General features: G+C 42.2%; 1 protein-coding gene across 1 annotated transcript in view; it reads left to right on the top strand.

Moving 5' to 3' along the window:
* The window catches only part of FRS2 (fibroblast growth factor receptor substrate 2), a 47,605-nt gene that overhangs the window by 17,767 nt on the left and 13,927 nt on the right, over positions 1 to 15,911 (top strand). Inside the window, exon 2 of the mRNA XM_084287550.1 lies at positions 14,848 to 14,954. The gene's annotated coding sequence lies outside the window, so the exon portion shown is untranslated. The remainder of the gene's footprint in view (positions 1 to 14,847; positions 14,955 to 15,911) is intronic.

Below are 15,911 nucleotides of genomic sequence, written 5' to 3'. Positions count from 1 at the left end.
AACCATTACATCTCACCCATTTACTCTTGAATTGAAACCAGTTAACTTTCTACCTAAATAATGTACTCAGAAAGGTATCTGACCTTGGTTTTGGAGCTGCGCAGGAGATCAAAGCTCCACTAGTTTTCTTGTCAGTTTATTACAGACATTAATTACCATCTATTTATTGTATGCTTAATTATTTGGCGTTTTTCATACTTAATGGCTTTTAAAAACAGATTTCTTACTCTCAAAGGTTCTATCAACTTATCTCCTCTTGAAGTGTAAATAATCTTTTTTTTTTTTTTTTTTTCTTTTTTTCCATTTGACCAGTGATTTCTGGGTGCAAATATTTACTAAGCTCTAACTCCTAAATCCAGAAATCCCATCTTGATCCATCCGTAATGAACTCACCTGCTTAGGATGGGACAGCTCGGGGAGCTGGCAGTGTCCCACATCTCTTCTGAAGACAGGAGAGCCCCTCAGCAGCCATTACCGTGTTTCTCCACAAAATATAACAGCGTGCAGGGGTCTCAGGTGGCAGTGGTCAGCCTCTCTACCTGAGCTTTGCATTTTTACCCAAATTGGCTAGTTCTTTTCTATGTAGTTAAATTAATTTTTTATATTGTTTTAGCCCACTGTCTTTGAAAGCTCATCTTTGAGGATGTGTAATCACCTTCTGGGCATGTGACAGATCTGGATTTGCCTCCAGAATTGTTACCCTGTGAACTTTTCTTAAGAGAAATCGTTTTCATTTCAAAAAGATAAGCAAACGTATTTCCCTGCTCTGAATAGCCCTTTGGAAACTCTGCCCCCGTACCTTGCCTATGGAAAGCCAACAAAATGCACCAAAAAAAATGGTTTGGGGTTTTGCTGGTTTGTTTGCATATTGTTCCCAGGGCTTTCCTGAGCACTTGCAATGTGTTGTAAGGAGTGAAAAGAGTCTTAAAGTACTTTACAGGAGTTTGAGTATCAACAAGAGTAAGAAATGATTTCCCTTAGTTAAAAGAAATACTCGTTAAGATGTGCATTTCACTGCAGAAATGCTGGAAGGCTGGAGCAGAGAAATACAACAAGGGAAATCTTTGTATGGATGTTTTACTGCTTGGAGTTTTCACCTAGAGAGTACCTCTGGAAGGGAGTTAGCAATTCTGGAAGGGAGTCTAGAAGTCAATGAAATACCTGTTTGAATCGGTTTTTGCTTCCATTCACCTGTCGTGGAAGTCTAGTTTATGATGATGAGTCTTAGAAATTAAAGTTAAAATACAAATCTAGTTCCTAGAATTGAATGAGTTATTTTCATTTCCATTCTTGTCAAAGTGCGTGCCAGCAGGCTTTATGGGCTTTTTATTTAAATGTTTTTATGCCAAAATATTTTACATCCTGTTTTTTTTTTTTTTTTTTTAAACAACTCTGTTACTTTGTTAGAGACCCAAGGTTTCACCCACACAATCATGGTGCTGTAGATGTAAAAATCTGTGAATAATTGGTTTTTATATCATGCTTTGGATGGGCTTCTGATCCCCTGAAGCAGCAAACTGGTTGTTTCAATTCAGTAAATAAAGTTACCTGTCACCTTACAGAAAATTGTCCTGTTGGGAGGGTACCTGTTCTGCTTGTTGTGGCTGCTTTAAAATTAAACTGGGTCCCACGGATGGGTCAGAGCCGTGACTTTATTCATGTTCCACGTTAAAAGACTGCCTCGATCCGAGTTCAGCTGTGTTCCCCTGACTTTACGCTGACAGCCGGGTGTGATTTTTTTATGTAATTGCAACACAGAGCAAGGTAACTACAAAGGTGTATCTGTGGGTGTAGTTCCAGGAGTGTCTCACATCCCTGGGGTGCTGTTGGGATAAGCAGTGCCACCCCCTGCCTTGTGCCTGTGCTCATGTGGCCAACCTGCTTGGGAAGCTGCTGCAGATTAAGAATAGCCCAGCAAGGAAAATGATTATTTTTAACCCAGGCCAGCTATCAGTGAAATATACAGTGATGTATGGGAGTGGTGGGGAACATTTCTAAGAAGCACAGCCTATGACAATGGAAATGTAGGTGTGTGAATGGTTTTCTTACTATTTTTTTTGCTTGTATTTCATTTCTCAGTAGCAGTAAATGTCTTTCACTTACATTTAGTCAGAGATGAGGCTGTAGCTGGAGGAGGGACGTCAGGCACTTTATCTGTGGTCAGACTGTGCTAACGAAGCTGGGACTTGGCCTGACGCTCCAGCTGAGCCCCGAGAGCAGCCAGCCATAGTCCTGCTCTCCCTGCACATTCCTGCCTCCTCTCTGTTTTGCCAGCCCTGTCACCAGGCCAGCAGGGAGGCAGCTCAGGAAGCTAAGCTGGCTGCAGCACAACCTTCCAAAAATACGTCTCCAGCTGGCCTTGCTCCACGAAGCAGCTCAGCGTGGAGACGGGTGGGAGTTCGCGCTCACCTGTGGCTGGGGGCAGGCAGGAGAGCACATCGAGGCGCCTCTCGCTTGTACCACGCAGCCTCCTGCCTCCACAGGACCAACCTCCTGGAGGGTGCCTGCGTGTTTGTGAGCAGCCCTGCTGTCCTTTTCATCCTGCTGCCCCCGCTGCCTGCCTCTTAGTCCTGCCAAGGTTTGGCTGCTGATGCTCCCCGTGCCTCCACGGCACCCCCAGTGCGCTCCATCTGTGTTAATGGCAATAATAATTAGCTCCATCCACCAGTAATGATGATAAAGTACTGGGATCTTCAGCAGTCTCCAGAATGAATCTATTACAAGAGAAAACAGGCAGGTAAGGTTCCCTCATGAAATAATAATCATCAAGCCAGCACCTACTTGTACGTAGAGGATGCCATTGAATGTAGTTGTGCTCATTCAGAGAGGGTTGCAGCTGAGTCTTCGTGTGTACTTCTGAAACCCAGTCCTGCTACACACACCGCAATGAAAATGAGGAGCTACAAGCAGGTCGGAGCTTCCTGCAAAACATATCTTTATGTTGCAGTGAAGAAAAAGGATGTGACCACTGCATGGCAGCGTGTGCTGCACACATTCGGGTGTCGCAGTTGCTGATCACAAAACATGCATCTGCTATCAAGACAAGAATCCATAAAGACCATTTTTTTCTCCTTAAAAATCATCTCCCACTTAAGATCGAAGGTGATGATTTCAGTATAACATGATAAATACGATTTATATTCTTGATTTAAAGAATTATGGCTTTTCTGTATAATTGAAGGTACCAGGGCTTATAAATGTTGCGTGGCACACAAAGTAGAGAGTTTAACCCTGAAAGCCTTCCACAGAAGTGATTCTCTAAAAGACATCTTCCACTTGTTAGTGGAAGGAATCTTAAGGAAAGTCTTGTTTAAATAAAATTAAATGGGACTTTTTTTTGGTGAGGGAATCTTCATTTTAGTGTAAAATCCTGCTCTTCAAAACTGGCACCTTCACTGTACAAATGGACTTTCAAACTACTAACTTGGGACTATAAAATGCCTGAGAAAGAACCTTCAGTAATGTTTTGAGTTTATTCTTAACACAAAGAAGAATTAAATCAGATTTTTTTCAATTTTCCACCATCTCAGATCATCTCACTTTTCCACCTGATAAAGATATAGTTGAAAATAAAGATCTTTTTTTTTTTTTCCCCATGACAGCTTTCTAAAATAATTATCTAAGTAGTAGCAAAGCCTGAAGTCCACAACTGATGGCGTTGGGGGATTTTAAAGCATGGCTGGGTCTGCAAGAAACGCGTACATTCTTACATTATAATCCAGTATTTTGAGAAGTAAGAGAGAGCAAATAGTTACTCAAGTTAACTTTAAGATGAAACTAGAAATTCAGTGGGATTCTTTTACAGCATCGATTAAAGGTATATTTTTAGGAATAACGGTGTAACAAAGTTCAGCACAAGATCCTATAGAAGGGCAAGGCAATGCCCTTGTTTCCCCATCTCTAAATCAGTCGTCACTCATTCTCTGACAGATGCCATTTGCTTGCAGTCCCCTTGTTCCACAAGCACCAAGACGTGAGCCCAGGTGGGTTGGCCAGGATCCCCTGTGAGCAGCACAGGACAGGAAAAATCACGCTCATATGCTCCCGTTTCCATTCTTTTTGCCTATCGTTCTCATGTTACTTTCACAGATCTTTACAGTCTTTAGGAGGTATTTGTGAGAAGTGGACAATTCAGTATGAAGTCTCTGGGCAGGTATGCTAATTCTCTGATAAAAGAAGATGCTATGTGATGTTAAAATTGGACAGCAGTTGTCTCCAGTGGTGAAATATTCATCCAACACACAAACTAAGAAGCACACTGAGAAAATAAAGATTTTTAGTTTAATGGAAGATTGTTATCCAGTGTACTGGGAGATTACAGTCCATTTTTTTGGTAACTTCCACCTCAGATAGGAAGAGAAAGTCTTTTTAGGGCCTGTATCAGTTAGGGTAGTTGGGAGTGTGTTAAATCCCTAACAACGGAGTACTCAGAACTGATGAAGATGTTGTAACGGGTGAAGTGCTATTTAATCGTGTGTGGATTGACAGAGATTCAGCAGCAAACAGAAGAGAAGGGTTGCTTGGATGCACAAATATGACCACATTTGGGTTTTACTTAAATCTGCTGGGGAGATGAGGATTTGAATCAGTTGGCAGAGCTCAGCGCATGGTCAGGTAATGATGGTTCAGGAAATCAGCCGTGCTAGATGTACGTGTGCTCAATCTCATTGCAAATGCAAAGAGAAAAAAATAACCTCCTTGCTTTTTGACAGAGGTAGTTCAGTGGTAACAAGATTATGGATCTACGATCATGGATCTTGCTGCTCATCAGCTACTGGTGAAGCCTATGTAGCCCAGCTTTTCTGGAGAATGTCAATAGCTGTTGGTAATCTTCCCCTTGCACACCCTAAGCAGGGGTCAGAGGGGAGGGAGGTGGAGTTAAATGGCTGTTCGAGTTCTTCCTTAAAGGGGGAAGGAAAAATGTATGAGAAGGACGTGAGGAGGCGAGTGAACTGCACTGAGAAACTCAGCAGTTTTTCAAGTGTGGTGAAAGGAATTTTCTGCAGCAGAGGGAGCAGCGATAAATCCAGGTGACAAACGATTTTTAAAAGAACCCAGATTTAGTGACACCTTGTAAGGATGGGACTTCAAGTTTTCCAAGAAACAACAACAGCAACAGAGCTATACAAGCAAGATTTTTGGGTAATGCCAGGTTACTTTTATCCACGTGCTAGCAAATTTTTGATAAGCAGAAACCAATGAATGGATAAGGAAAGACACAAGTCAATACATACCAAAACAATATTTTTATTATTTATTTTTTTTTTATAAAAGACAGTAGCATGGTCTTAGTTTTGATAATGTGTTACTGTCTCTGCTTTTAATTTTGGTAAGGCCAACCTTGCAGGCTTTTAAATGTTATTTTAATTAATGTATGAGAAGACTATGGGCAAAACATGTCAAAAACATAAAAGCAAAACTTAACCTTCCCTGAAAGGTTGGAATGAACGCTATTTCAGAGATCAGAATAATGCAAAATATACATTCAGTGCCACTTAGTTAGCAGATTTGGCACTTTGCTGGCTTTGAAGAATTGGCAGAAGCTGTGGGCCTCAAGTTTTAGAAGGCATTTGTGGTTAAATATTAGAGAGCTGACTCACTATTTCAACAGTTTGAAGCCAGGCATCCTTTTCAAGAATTAAGCTCGAGTCTCCCTTCTTCCTAGGGCCCATTACTTGACTTAATTGTTGTACCCTTTTGCTGTATTTCCCCATCTCCTTGCCTTTCTCCTTGATCCTGGATGCAAAACGTTTTCCTGTAGCAGCGCTGCTTAAAACTTCAATCCCATTTCTGCTCTTTTGTTGTTGCATAAAAATGATACTTTCGCATATGTTGTTTCTCAGAGGGCCTTTTTTCAAGATACTTGGAGTTTCCAAGACTTAAACAATTTCGCGCAGCTTGCTTGTTTAACCTAATGCAGTGGTTTGGAGTTTGATGTTTTGGTTGTTTCTTTTAAAAGGGATGTAGTTATTTTGGCAGACATTCACAGAAAACAGCGTGGTGTTGTGGATCTGGAGAAACTGTTTTGTTAAGCAAGTTAAAAAAATACATTTGCATGTGTGTAAGTTGTTTTAAAAATGATACCGAGTAAAATTTAAGTCTTGTTTCTCTGGAGGTTAAGAACGAGGGGATAATTTTTTTGGAGAAAATGTAAATAAGATGACAAGGAACATTGGCTCATCTCAGAAGGATTAACGGGGATGGTGGCGTAAATGGCTTGGGTATTTGTTTTCAAGGTACCTTTTCATTAAAGACCTAGAGTGTTTTTTTTTTTGTTTTTTTTTTTTTTAATATGATAACCTGAAGATTTTAAACAACATTTAATGTTGTCTTTATCAGTGTACCTATAGAATAGAGTAGTTGTATTGATGTAGTGTCTAGATGAAATGAGGGGCTGTCTTTGATATCGCCAAAAGATGGGGTGGAAGGTGCCTTCAGGGGAATGTGGCTCTCCAAGCGCTGTGCTAGAAGTAAGTGGAGGGAGATGTAGGATCAACGTCACGGAAGGGACACTGAAATGTCCCTTCCTTAGCAGGACACCGCTACCTGCTGCAGGTCTCTGCTCTTCTGACCCGGCCCTTTGGGTTGCTTTTCCATCTTCGTTTTGACATAGTGGAGGTGGTGAACATAAGGGCTCCTCTGTTGGAAAGAGCATGTATTTTTAAGGGATTACTGAGAAATGGTGTTCTGAGAAATGTTTAACTGACTTACCTGAAGTTGAGCATTTTGCTGAAACTATCGCTTTTAAGAAGAACCGTAGAGTTTATTTTGTTCTAATACCAACATGCAATTTCCAAATTTTACGTAACAGCTCTTCAAGATAGTTGGCAGGTCATTGTCAAGGCAGACTGTTTGGGAACATTTCGTTTTTTTTTTTTTTTTTTTTTTTTTAAATTGCTTTTCTTGTATATGTTTTCTTGCTTCTTTTTATTTTAAATGGGTTTGGGTCATTGTTTTACGATAATTAGTTTGAATCCAGATACACCAAAAACCTCCCCCAAACCTGTGCAGCAAAACAGAAATATCACTTGAGATGTGATGGTCTGAAAGCCACCTGTGCAAATCTGGGAAGGGAAGGGAAGGGAAGGGAAGGGAAGGGAAGGGAAGGGAAGGGAAGGGAAGGGAAGGGAAGGGAAGGGAAGGGAAGGGGCCGGATCTCTTCTGCTGGAGCTGCCTGGAGAGGGATGCTGCTGCCAGGAGGGCTCGGAGGACGGTGCGCAGAAGCTGTGGGCTGGTGTGCCGAAGCTTGCGTGTGGTTGAGATAATTTTGTTTTCACAGGAGCCAGGAGGCTGGCAGTTTAGCTTGGGTTTTGCCAATTTCTTTTTTTTTTTTTTTAAATCTTGGAAAGGGCTAGTGAGAGAAAAGGAGCGTACGTTTAATACTGGATTTAATCATAAGCCTGACAGCATGCTCATTTAATAAAAATCTTGGGGTAAAGCTCCACCTGTTAGCATAAATAAAGTTGTAAATTGGATTCAGCAGCTTCACCTCTGCCGTTCGTTGTCTGTTTTCTGTAATTGCAGCCAGTGGCACCAAACTATTTCTCAGCACATGTAGTTTCTTCTTGGATCTCCTTTTATTGTAGTTTTTAGCTCTGTGATGGTCTGCTAGCACTGCTGCTTTTTTCTTCCTGCCACTACTTCTGTTAGGGAGCACTGCTGCCTTTCAGCCTTATGGCACTGACGTGGCTTCAGTCTTAATTTTCTTAACCATCGCTGCCAAGTGGAAGAAGGGTGAGGATTGTGTCTGACCTTAACACCAGCTCTCCAAAATATGTTCACAGCATGGGGCCGAGGCGTTGGTACGTCAGGCCAGGATCTGAAAGAGGAGTTGATGCGAAGGACGGCAGCGTGTGTGGGGAGGTGAGGAGGCAAGGGAGGTTTCCTCCAGTCCTGCTGAGCACACGTATCCCTTCGAAGCACTCTGTTTCCATGGGAGAATATTCCAGCTCTGGCACCTCTTACATCTGCTCTGTCTTCAGGCATTAAAGCGAATTAGTCAGTCTTTGCTGATGTACAGAAATCTTCTATTTTTTCCCCAAATAATTACAAAGGGAATAGGACCATGGGGAGAACAAGCCTCTCGGAGCTGCCCACAGCCAGTAATTACTAGTTCAGGGCGAACACTTTATTTTGGTGCTGCATCTCTTCTGTGCATGTGAGGTCTGGTACGTGGGAGTCCCGTGTTCCAGAAACCGAAGTTTTGTTTTCCAATTGAAAGAACTTGGCTTCGTGGTAGCCAATATAGGCTAGCCAAAACAAACAGAAGGTCATAGTATGGGCTATTTTAAGTCTTAAGTAGGATACCAGGCTTCTGAAATCATATAGAATTTGCCACCGTGGATTACATCACGACTCTGAAGACGCAGGGCTCGCCACATCAGATAAATCAGATACCCATGTAATCTGTCGTGCTGCCCAGCTGGGAGATGGGCAGCGTTCGGCCGTCAGCAGAACTGCAGTAGACCGATGGCAGTGCCACTTCAGCCACCAAGGAGTCAAATGGTGATAAAACAATTGTTGTCTTACTCAGCAGCAGGTTGCCTGCATGGTAGGTTGGTTTCTCTCTTTGTTAGTCTGCCTGCTGTCTTCAGCGCCGTCGCCTTTGATGAAAAATTTGCTTTGTGCAGAAAAATTAAAACAGTTCTGCTGCAGCGATGTCTCAGCGAGCACAGGATGTGCTGAGTTACTTAGAAATTGTCTGAGTAAACCCTGAAAAGGTTTGTACTTTCAGCTTGTGCTTAATCTCCGGGTGACAGTATCCCGGTGGAACTGGTCGATGCTTTAGGATAACCATCAGCATCAACATTGCTCTGAAGCTCTGAGCTGGGCAAATTGCCTATCCTAATGTGTCCGTAGGGACTCGACTGTGTTTTCCTCAGGTATTTGCAGTTGTGAGAGCAGAAAAGAAGAGGAAGATGCGCTGGAATGAGCTCCGGGAAGGGGCAGGTTGCTTGCTGCATGGCTCATCCCAGGGCAAGCAGAAGAACAGAAGTTGGGTGGTGGTGCTGGCTTTCCAAGGAGCCGAGCGTGTAAGCTTCAGGTTCTGTCAGAAAACGTTTGGGCAAGTAAAGGTAGTGCTACTTCTGCCATTATTTGGGAGTGTTTTAAATAGGATTTAATCCACAGCTTGTGCATTATCTTTTGAAGCATGTTTTTCCTCCTTGACATAAGCCAGTCCTCGGTATTCTTCACGAAGGAGCTTGGGAAAGAGGCTGCTTCAAATTTCATTCTGTGCTCGCTGCTTGTGTGTTTGCATGGCAAAAATTCACTGTTCACAGGCTAAATGCCAGATGTAATTAAACACCAAGCAATACTGGACGTGGTATGCAAGGGTGGAAACTGCGAAGCACAAAGGATGTCAAATCTGAAATTAAATGAATTCATATTTAGGATCACTCTGTAAAAAGATTTGAAAGGAAAAATAAGACAGGAAACATGAGGGATGGGGAGAAAGATGGAAAATGACTTGCAGAGAGCGGTCCGTGTCCTTAAACGTTTGACACTGATTTTGTTTCCATATACTCGAGGTCATGGAAAAGATTAAAAATCTAACTTTTTTCAAGAGAAATCAGCGTTAAGGCGGTGTGGTTTTTGCGTGAAGCCAGTTACCAAACTGCACCAAAATGGGGTTGCTTGTCTGGAATGTCCCCAGGTCCTGGGGAAAGAGCTCAGCCTCAGGTGGAGGCACTGATTTAACAGCATTCAGGTCAGCAACCTAAAATAAAGGGTGAATCTGGTGGGGTGTTTAAAAAAAAGTAATAAAAGTATTTTCTCCATCCTCCCTAGGCTTTTCTTTGCACTATCTGCAGTACAGAATTTCCTTTTTTATTTTTTTCTCCCACTTGAGTTAGATACTTTTAAAATTAAAAATTAAATAGTCTAGAACAGCGAAATGCTAGAAATGTAATGGGTCTGTTCTGCAGTGTGGTTGTAAGTGTTAGGTATCTTAATAGCTGGAGAAGTACAATGGTCAATTTTTAAGGAGTTTTATGAGAGGTGACAATATTAACATGCTTGGAGGAAGGGAGAAGGGGGAGTTTTCCTTAATCCTGAGCAATTTGCACGTATTTTTACATGGGTACAAATAATTTGTTGCCATCAGTTGTGTCAATTCCTGAACTTGAAGGCAGCAGCAGAAAGAGCCCCTCTGGGCTTGGGCCAGCTCTCTGCAGAGAGCAAATTCTACCTGTAAGCTGCAAATTCACCAGGCTTCGTTTCTGTCTTCGTGGAGACTTGATGGGGTTTCAGAAAGAAAAGCATTCAGTTGCATCCCAGTTGCTGCTTTAGTTTCAGGCTGCTTCCTCCTACCTGGGGGAAAGCGAAGAGGGGTGAGAGGAGGACCTTCGGCTCTTCGCTACCACTTGTTCTGCTTCACACAGGTTATTTTCTCGGCAAGGTCACGGTTTCCGTGAAGGGCACGGTTTTGGGAGGTCTTCAGGCGAACTTCTGTATTTCTGGTGTGTGGTCTGGTGCCAGTCGTTCTTGCAACGAGAGCACTTTGTGACGAAAAATGCCTGGCACTGATCACCGTAGGACAGAAAGTCAGGCGTAAGTTAAAAAAAATCCCTTTCTTATCTTCTACGTGGCAAATATAAGTCAAAGCATGGGAGAATTTGAGTTAGAAATAGCTTGTGGGGTCTGTTCTTTCGGGATTCTTAATTTCAGGAGAAAACAGTAGCCACATTTCTAAACTTTTTTGCTCCCATAAACACTGGTTTCAGCAAAATACTTACTTCTAAGTTACCGTGTTCTTTTCTTAAGATGTGTCTGATAACCCTAGATAACTTCAACTTTTAAAAACCATAAAGAACCCCAAATGGCAGGAGGTTCATCTCCTGTTTGGTCACTGTTACGATTATTTGGCAGGTAACTTTAAATAGAGAAAAATTTGTGAACAAAATGCTGCAGCTAAAAGAAAAAGAAAACTGAATTTGAAAATATCTGACATTTTTTATAATAAATGTTTGTCATTCAACTGTCCCCCAAAAAATAGCTTGAATTTATTTCCCAGAAGTCAGCTATGAAATTGAAACCTTCCTCGGCTTGGTGCAGAAGACAGCCCGTACGTTTCATGTTCCCTCTGCTCCCCTCCCACTGTTGAGCCTCTCAAAAAACTTCAGGGTTTATGCTGAGGCTGTCAAGTACACCTAATATCCCATTTTTTTTTTTCTTTTTGTTTACTCGATTGATCCGAGCATTAATTACAGAGTTAAGAAAGAAGCAGGTGTTGAAAACCATTCATATAAATTGTATTTTTAAGAGCGTGGTAATGAAACTTCAGATTGAATGTAGCCTTTCTGTTTGTTCTTGACAGCAAACAGCTGTGAGAAGCCTGGGGTTCCGCAGCTCTGAAGCGTTCGAGTGTCATGATGCTGGTGCAGCTGGAAAAAATCTTAGACTTAATTTCTGAGCTGTCTGAATTGTCATGATTTTAGCGGTGGTGCTGGCCAGCTTGTTTCAAGTGGAGTTAAACCATGGCTAACACTTGCAGTGGTTGCGGGACACATTTGGGGAAATGCTGTAGGAATCAGCAGAGTTTGGGCTATGAGGGTTTCATCCCTGCATTGTTATTGAGGAAAAAACACATGTGAAGCCAGGCATGGCAGCATCATCAATTCATGTGCTCTTTCATGTTTTAAAAATAATTAAGGATTTGAAAAATATTATTCTACTTAGCATGCTAAAGAGAATTTGTGACAGAAATTAACAAAAAAGGTGAAGTGCCCCTGATGGCGATCCATCCATCTCTGAATGAGTTTGCAGTTTCCATATGCCTCCTAAACTTGCAGTACTTTCGTTTGCTTTTGTCATAACACCAACACTGATGTTAAATGTAGAGAGTTTGATAATATATATTTTGTTTTTACTCTGCCTTTTTAAGCAAGCATTTGAAATCCGAGTAAGAAATACACGTAGAAGCACAGGGGTGTTCTGTGTTGTAGTTGCTGGGATTAAAAATAAAGCAATCAATAAATAAAATTGTATAGACCAAATGAGAAACAGTCTTTGAAAATAATGGATACTGATGCTTTAAGATATAAGAAGTAGGCACTGGCTTCCCAGTTGGGTGATGGGGAACGCGATGGGGCTGAGAGCGAGACGCAGAGGGCCTGGCAGCGTGGCAGCTTGGGGCTTTGGGAGGCCGCTTGGAAGAAAACACACCCAAGAGATGGGTTTCCAGCCTTCGCTTCTCCCTGCCTCTTCTGAAGTGCACTGTGCTTCGGGGTTTTTACTCAGCTGACTTTAGTGGGGCTCCCAGTCCGCCTGAGCACGAGGAGGGAGGTTGCTGCTGATCCACGGGGCTTTCAGGTCACAAGGGGAACGCACACGTTGTTCAGACCCTTCCCGGCCCAGGACAGGCTGCTGAAACGCCAGTGTTACTCAAATTTTCAGGGTTTCTGACTGTCTGCTTATTCTATGAAGGAAAAGATGTGCCTTACCGTACTAATCCAATTAATAAGTCATACCGGATTTGTGGCAGTTCCTAATTTTCCCTCCTGTTCGTAAATGTAAATAAGCGCAGGTCTTGCTTTGTCTTCCCTGGCATTTTTGCCTCATGATGCGCTGATGGATGTGCTGGGAAGAAGCCCAAAATCCTCTCCTGCCCCTTCTCCGTCCTTGCATGACTGCACCCCGTGGCCGCTGATGCTTCGTGAAGGGGAAATTACAGCTCCCAAGCCTGACATTGTAGACATAACTGAGAAGATTAACTTTTACGGTTGTGACCAAAAATGCCTACTTCTCCTCGCGTGTGGAAGTTCGCGTAAATATTTTGCAATCTGGGAAGATTTAAGAAAATCCCAAATTGAGTAAATAACTCTTAAGCAAAACCCAGCTCGTAATTGAAAACAACTTGCTGGAGAGTTCTGGTATTGCTTTACATTTAAAAGAAGGTAGGTGCTCTAAGTCTGTGTGCTTTCATTTACCCATTAAAAGCTGCATTTGGGCCATTTAAGAATTCCTGTGTAACCAAAGCAGGGTAGGCTACTGTACGTAGTCGAACCACGGGAAGGCTTTAAAACTCTGCTAGTAAAATACCAGGGTAAATATCACCGCAGACACCTGCATTAGTGTGATTTGCATGTGATTTTTTGTTTGTTTTCTATATAATTCTTACGACTACCTACAAGATTTGACAGATAACACAGTCCACCAGAGATAGTGGGTAATTTTTTTTTGTTTGCTTTCTTTGTTTTCTCTCCCTTCCTGAAAGTTCGAGCAGGTTAATTTGTTAAACTAAGTGAAGTATTAGTGAAAGGGCTGGGTTTTCTGAGCACTGGCAGAGGTCATCCCCTTGTTATCCTGTCCCCAGCTGGCTCAGGTACCTGCTGATCTCTCTGCTGAGCTGGTTTGATGTGCTAAAGTCAACAAAAATCTGACCTCACCTACAAATCTGTGTGTACTCGAACAGATTGGGTAGGGCCATCACAGACACAGAGCCTGTGTGTGTTGCACGGGGATTGATCTTGAATACACAATTGCTTACAGTTTTGGCTAAGACCAAGAAGGCTTGTGGCTAAAGGGCAAATAAATTATATGAAGGGTACGTGACTGGTTGCAAGTTCCTGATCCTAAATACCATTTGAGCACAGGAGAGAACCCGTGTGGTGTATATGCAAATAGCCGTGTCCATAGAGCAGTCCAGAAAGGTCCTTCCGCGCCTTTGTGGAATCTACGCCTTAGTTTCAATTTAAATACAAGTAGTAGACTATTTCTTTTTTAATGTTGTGTGACCGATGTACTTAAAAATTTATGCTCAGTCCTTGTCATCCTTTTCCGCCAGCTGAGAAGAGCTTTTTTGTGTCAGACTGAAGTAATCAGTCCAGTATCCTGCTTCTTACAGTAGTCAGTAGGAAATAGATAGGGAAGGGAATAACAATAACCAGTGTTTTATGGTCGTTCCTTAATGCCCTTCCCAGAATCTGCAGCTCAGAGACTCTTTGAGCCCAATGGGACATCCTTGAGTTTAAAAGCTCGTTACGGAGATATTTATTGATTTTTCTTCCTTGCGTCTGTCCAATTACTTTCTGAACCTCTACAATTTTGGAACTCATTCCCATAAGTTATCATGTTACTGTGATGCCAGGACCAGGGGTGAGCTTGGGACTACGTTACATTTGATGCTGTGCAAAAAAAGAAAGGTGCTTTAGCTTCTGAAAATGCTTTTCATTGAACTGTAAGGCAGAGGTTGCAGTGGTTTGCACAGACACCCTGAAAGGCTGGTAAGAAAGTGGCTAAATAACGTGTTTTTTTGAGAATTTAGCCCTTCTCGTTGGCTGAAGAAGCAGTGTCAAAGAAAACGCGAAGAGTTTTTCAGCAGTTTTCCAAACAGAGGATGGAGGCTGCCAGCCGCCAGCCTGGTGGCAGCAGCCGTGGAGCTTTCAAGGGTAAATGCGAGAGGGCAGCAGCCGGTACGAGGGTAACCCAGGCAAAAAGTAAAAGTGAAAGCAAGCCATTTATGGTGAATGCCGTGGAGCAAGAGCCATGAGGGATGCAAAGAAAGGGCGATGTGTTATAGGTGGCATATGTGTATGGTCAGTAGGATGAGCAAGAGGGACTTGAGCGGAGTAAATTGTGAATCTGCCTCTGTTTGTTTGTTTCGGCATGTGCTGAGGGTAACGGGAGATAACATTGCCAGGTAGGCCATGGAAATGCTCGGGGAGCTCGAAGAGATGAGGCTGGGTCTGAGGTTCCCTGTAAGAGGCAGCCTAACCGTGGAGACCTCACTTGAAGTAATGACGCCAAAATAAAAGGGCCACGTGTATTTCTGATGGTTTACTAACTGGTGTCTTGAAAACAAGAAAACATACAAACAAACAAATATTTTTTTATGTACTTTTCTAGTTCTAGGTCAAATGCTTAGTTCTGTGACAAGACAGCATGACACTTTGAAGTATGACAGAACCCCTGATGCCGCAACAGAGGCTGGGAATATTAATGGCCAAATCTAGGTGAGTGATGTGAACAATGTCGGCTCCCTGCTTGTTTCGTTTCTTCCTCATTGCCTTAGTTCCCATCTCAGCTTTGAAGAAGCATGATGGTTCTCGGTATTCCAAAATATTAATATTAAAATATTAGATATGAAATAACAAGTGTCTACGATTAATGTTGATTACATCCCTTTTCTTTGTCTTTCTTGAGACATAGTAGCTTCTTCACGTACTACATCTTTTTATTTGCCACTCTATATACTTCTCCCAAACTACTTTGCAGTTAATTTTTTTTATTGTCTATTCAGTTTACTATTGATTTACCTTTATGGTGAGTGCAAAGGATGTCACGTTACTGTCACAGTGTGCTGCTATTTAGTTCTATTTCCACTTTCTCATAAGGTTTTGAGGAAACTGAAGACTGGGCTTTATTAAGTGGGAGCATCTGTGCTTGAAGGCTAGTAAATGCTTCTGTTTGGCAATTTAGTGCTGTAGAGACCAGAACTTGAAAACCTTTGCTGCAAATTTATATTGCATTCGTTGTTAATCTGCACTGCAGCTGTTTCACACGTTGCTCCTTTTAGCAGTGTAATCTCAGAATAAATTGGGCATTGTCAATCAAGTGACAAGACCAACATCTGAACATCTACGTAGTGAGGCAAAGTGGGGTGCCAGGGTAGGAAACTAGTTCTAGAAGATGTTCTGTATCTTCCTTTCTGAACAGAACGGGCAGAAGGCTTCAGCAAAGAAATGAGTAGTTAGTCTAATAACAAGATACCTGTATGGAGACTGTTGGAAGCAGTCTGTAATTGAGAGGTTGATTGGACTGATTAAGAAAATTGAAGGCTTCTCTTCACTGTGCAAGAACAACCAACCAGTTGTGTGTAGCACAGCTTCTTTCTGTTGTAGTAGAAGCAAACAACAACCTAGTTCGCTGTTGGGTTGGGAAAAAAGCTCTGGCAAATTAATGCACGTTTT

The sequence above is a fragment of the Netta rufina genome, assembly GCF_964035555.1.
Source record: "Netta rufina genome assembly, chromosome: 1".
In the NCBI taxonomy this organism is placed as follows: domain Eukaryota; kingdom Metazoa; phylum Chordata; class Aves; order Anseriformes; family Anatidae; genus Netta; species Netta rufina.
This window is presented reverse-complemented; position numbering and strand designations above follow the sequence as displayed.